The sequence below is a fragment of the Somniosus microcephalus genome, unplaced genomic scaffold (genome assembly GCF_052327205.1).
Source record: "Somniosus microcephalus isolate GS21.2 unplaced genomic scaffold, FLI_Smic_1.0 scaffold156, whole genome shotgun sequence".
Classification (NCBI taxonomy): domain Eukaryota; kingdom Metazoa; phylum Chordata; class Chondrichthyes; order Squaliformes; family Somniosidae; genus Somniosus; species Somniosus microcephalus.
Window position 1 is genome coordinate 333,427 of NW_028225343.1, and position 5,008 is coordinate 338,434.

Here is a 5,008-nt window from a genome sequence, read left to right on the forward strand (position 1 = left end):
GTTCAGTGGGTCAATTTCTGTGTTTTCGGTCAGCTTGTGGTTGGCTGGTCAGTTTCTGTGTGCTCGGTTAGTATGTGGTCTGTGAACCAGGTTCTGTGTGCTCAGTCTGGTTGTGGTCTGTGTGTCAGTTTCATTGTGTTGGTCAGGTTGTGGTCAGTGGTTCAGTTTCTGTGTGATCGTTCAGCTTGTGGTCTGTGGTTCAGTTTCCGTGCGTTCGGTTTCGCTATGGTCAGTGGTTCAGTTTCTATTTGTTCAGTCAAGTTGTGTTCAGTGGGTCAGTTTCTGTGTTTTCAGTCAGCTTGTGGTCAGTGGGTCAGTTTCTGTGTGCTCGGTTAGGTTGTGGTTTGTGCGTCAGTTTCTGTGTGCTCAGTCTGGTTGTGGTCTGTGTGTCAGTTTCATTGTGTTGGTCAGGTTGTGGTCAGTTGGTCAGTTTCTGTGTGATCGTTCAGCCTGTGGTCTGTGGGTCAGTTTTTGTGTGTTCTGCCAGGTGGTTATCAGTGGGTCAGTTACTGTGAGCTCGGTCAGGTTGTGTTCAGTTGGTCATTTTCTGTGTGTTCAGACAGTGGTGTTCAGTGGGGCAGGTTGCAGTCAGTGTGGCAGTTTCTTTGTGTTTGGTCAATTGTGGTCAGTGGGTCAGTTTCTGCGTGTTCGGTCAGGTTGGGGTCAGTGGTTAAGTTTCTGTCTGTTCGGTCATGTTGTAGCCAGTTGGTAAGTTTCTATGTGTTCGGTCAGGTTGTGGTCTGTGGGACAATTTCTGTGCGTTCGGTCAGATTTTGGTCATTTGATTATTTGCTTTGTGTTCGGTCAGATAGTGGTCATTAAGTCAGTTTCTGTGTGCTCGGTCAGGTTGTGCTCAGTGGGTCCGTTTCTGTGTGTTCAGTCAGGTTGTTGTCTTTGGGTCAGATTCTGTGTGTTTGTTCAGGTTGTGGTCTTTGGGTCAGTTTCTGTGTGTTCGATCAGGTTGTTGTCAGTGAGTCAGTTTCAGTGTGTTCGGTCAGGTTGTGGGCAATGGGTTTGACTATGTGTGATCAGTCAGGTTGTGGTCACTGGGTCAGCTTCTGGTCAAATATCAGTTTCTGTGCATTCGTTCAGGTTGTGGCCATTGGGTCAGTTTCTGTCTGTTCGGTTAGGCTGTGGTCAGTGAGTCAGTTTCAGTGTGTTTTGTCAGGTTGTGGGCAATGGGTTTGATTATGTGTGATCAGTCAGGTTGTGGTCAGTGGTTCAGTTTCTGTGTGATCGGTCAGGTTGTGTTCAATGGGTCAATTTATGTGTGTTTGGTCAACTTGTGGACAAAGGGTCAGTTTCTGTGTCTACTGTTTCTGTGTGTTCGGTCAGCTTGTGGACAGTGGGTCTGTTACTGTGTCTTCCATCAGGTTGTGGTCAGTGGGCCAGTTTATGTTTGCTCGGTGAGTTTGTGGTCAGTTGGTCAGTTCCTGTGTGTTCAGTCATGTTGTGGTCAGTGGGTCAGTTTCTGTTTGTTCGGTCAGGTTGTAGTCAGTGGGTCAGTTACTGTTTCTTCGGTCAGGTTGTGGTCAGTGGGACAGTTACTCTGTGTTCGGTCAGCTTGTGGTCAGTGGGTCAGCTTCTGTTTGTTTGGTCAGGTTGTGGCCAATGGGTCAGTTTCTGTGTGTTCAGTAAGCTTGTGGTCAGTGGGCCAATTTCTGTGTGTTTGGTTTGGTGTGGTCAGTGGGTCAATGACTATGAGTTTGGTCAATTTGTGTTCTGTGGGTCAGTTTCTGTGTTTTTGGTCAGCTTGTGATCAGCGGGTCAGTTTCTGTGTGCTCGGTTAGTTTGTGGTCTGTGTGTCAGTTTCTGTTTGCTCAGCCTGGTTGTGGTCTGTGTGTCAGTTTCAGTATGTTCGGACAAATCGTGGTCAGTGGGTCAGTTTCTGTGTGTTCATTCAGCTTGTGGTCTGTGGGTCAGGTTCTGTGTGTTCGGCCAGTTGTTGGTCAGTGGGTCAGTTACTGTGTGCTCAGTCAGGTTGTGTTCAGTTGGTCATTTTCCGTGTGTTCGGAAAGTGGTGTTCAGTTGGTCAGTTTCTGTGTGTTCGGACACGTTGTGGTCAGTGTGGCAGTTTCTTTGTGTTTTGTCAATTTTGGTCAGTGGGTCAGTTTCTGTGTGTTCGGCCAGGTTGTGGTCAGTGTGTCAGTTTCTGCGTGTTGCGTCAGGTTGTGGTCAGTGGGTCAGTTTCTGTCTGTTCAGTCAGGTTGTAGCCACTGGGTCAGTTTCTGTGTGTTGGGTCAGGTTGTGGTCAGTGAGTCAGTTTCTGTGTGCTCGGTCAGGTTATGCTCAGTGGGTCAGTTTCTGTGTGTTCGGTCAGGTTGTGGTCAGTGTGGCATTTTCTGTGTGTTTTGTCAATTGTGGTCAGTGGGTCAGTTTCTGTGTGTTCGGTCAGTTTGTGTTCAGTGGATCCGTTTCTGTGCGTTTGGTCAGGTTATGGTCTTTGTGTCAGTTTCTGTGTATTCAGAAAGGTTGTTGTCAGTGGGTCAGTTTTTGTGTGTTCGTTCAGGTAGTGGTCAAAATGTCAGTTTCTGTGTGTTCGTTCAGTTTGTGGACAATGGGTCAGTTTCTGTCTGTTCGGTCAGGTTGGGGTCAGTGGTTAAGTTTCTGTCTGTTCGGTCATGTTGTAGCCAGTTGGTAAGTTTCTATGCGTTCGGTCAGGTTGTGGTCTGTGGGACAATTTCTGTGCGTTCGGTCAGATTTTGGTCATTTGATTATTTGCTTTGTGTTCGGTCAGATAGTGGTCATTAAGTCAGTTTCTGTGTGCTCGGTCAGGTTGTGCTCAGTGGGTCCGTTTCTGTGTGTTCAGTCAGGTTGTGGTCTTTGGGTCAGATTCTGTGTGTTTGTTCAGGTTGTGGTCTTTGGGTCAGTTTCTGTGTGTTCGATCAGGTTGTTGTCAGTGAGTCAGTTTCAGTGTGTTTAGTCAGGTTGTGGGCAATGGGTTTGACTATGTGTGATCAATCAGGTTGTGGTCACTGTGTCAGCTTCTGGTCAAATATCAGTTTCTGTGCATTCATTCAGGTTGTGGCCATTGGGTCAGTTTCTGTCTGTTCGGTTAGGTTGTGGTCAGTGAGTCAGTTTCAGTGTGTTTTGTCAGGTTGTGGGCAATGGGTTTGATTATGTGTGATCAGTCAGGTTGTGGTCAGTGGGTCAGTTTCTGTGTGATCGGTCAGGTTGTGTTCAATGGGTCAATTTATGTGTGTTCGGTCAACTTGTGGACAAAGGGTCAGTTTCTGTGTCTACTGTTTCTGTGTGTTCGGTCAGCTTGTGGACAGTGGGTCTGTTACTGTGTCTTCCATCAGGTTGTGGTCAGTGGGCCAGTTTATGTTTGTTCGGTGAGTTTGTGGTCAGTGGGTCAGTTCCTGTGTGTTCAGTCATGTTGTGGTCAGTGGGTCAGTTTCTGTTTGTTCGGTCAGGTTGTAGTCAGTGGGTCAGTTACTGTTTCTTCGGTCAGGGTGTGGTCAGTGGGACAGTTACTCTGTGTTCGGTCAGCTTGTGGTCAGTGGGTCAGCTTCTGTTTGTTTGGTCAGGTTCTGGCCAGTGGGTCAGTTTCTGTGTGTTCAGTAAGCTTGTGGTCAGTGGGTCAATTTCTGTGTGTTCGGTTTGGTGTGGTCAGTGGGTCAATGTCTATGAGTTTGGTCAATTTGTGTTCTGTGGGTCAGTTTCTGTGTTTTTGGTCAGCTTGTGATCAGCGGGTCAGTTTCTGTATGCTCGGTTAGGTTGTGGTCTGTGTGTCAGTTTCTGTTTGCTCAGCCTGGTTGTGGTCTGTGTGTCAGTTTCAGTATGTTCGGACAAATCGTGGTCAGTGGGTCAGTTTCTGTGTGTTCGTTCAGCTTGTGTTCTGTGGGTCAGGTTCTGTGTGTTCGGCCAGTTGTTGGTCAGTGGGTCAGTTACTGTGTGCTCAGTCAGGTTGTGTTCAGTTGGTCATTTTCCGTGTGTTCGGAAAGTGGTGTTCAGTTGGTCAGTTTCTGTGTGTTCGGACAGGTTGTGGTCAGTGTGGCAGTTTCTTTGTGTTTTGTCAATTTTGGTCAGTGGGTCAGTTTCTGTGTGTTCGGCCAGGTTGTGGTCAGTGTGTCAGTTTCTGTGTGTTGCGTCAGGTTGTGGTCAGTGGGTCAGTTTCTGTCTGTTCAGTCATGTTGTAGCCACTGGGTCAGTTTCTGTGTGCTCGGTCAGGTTATGCTCAGTGGGTCAGTTTCTGTGTGTTCGGTCAGGTTGTGGTCAGTGTGGCATTTTCTGTGTGTTTTGTCAATTGTGGTCAGTGGGTCAGTTTCTGTGTGTTCGGTCAGTTTGTGTTCAGTGGATCCGTTTCTGTGCGTTTGGTCAGGTTATGGTCTTTGTGTCAGTTTCTGTGTATTCAGAAAGGTTGTTGTCAGTGGGTCAGTTTTTGTGTGTTCGTTCAGGTAGTGGTCAAAATGTCAGTTTCTGTGTGTTCGTTCAGTTTGTGGACAATGGGTCAGTTTCTGTCTGTTCGGTTAGGTTGTGGTCAGTGGGTCAGTTACTGTGTGTTTGGTCTGGTTGTGGGCAGTGGGTCCGTTTATGCGTGATCAGTCAGGTTGTGGTCAATGGGTCAGTTTCTGTGTGATCAGTCAGATTGTGTTCAGTAGGTCAATTTCTGTGTGTTCGGTCAGCTTGTGGTCAGTGGGTCAGTTTCAGTGTGTTCGGTCATGTTGTGGTCAGTGTGTCCGTTTATGTTTGTTCAGTCAGGTTGCGGTCAGTGGGTCAGTCTCTCTGTGTTCAGTCAGCTTGTGATCAGTGGGTCAGTTTCTGTCTATTTGGTCAGGTTGTCTTCAGTGGGTCAGTTTCTGTGTGATCAGTCAGGTTGTTTTCAGTGGGTCAGTTTCTGTCTGTTCAGTCAGCTTTTGTTCAGCGGGTCAATTTCGGTGTGTTCCATCAGGTTGTGTTCTGTATGTCTGTTACTGTGTGCTCGGTCTGGTTGTGGTCATTGGTTCAGTGTTTGTGTTTTCGGACAGTTTGTGGTCAGTGGGTCAGTTTCTGTGTGTTCAGTCAG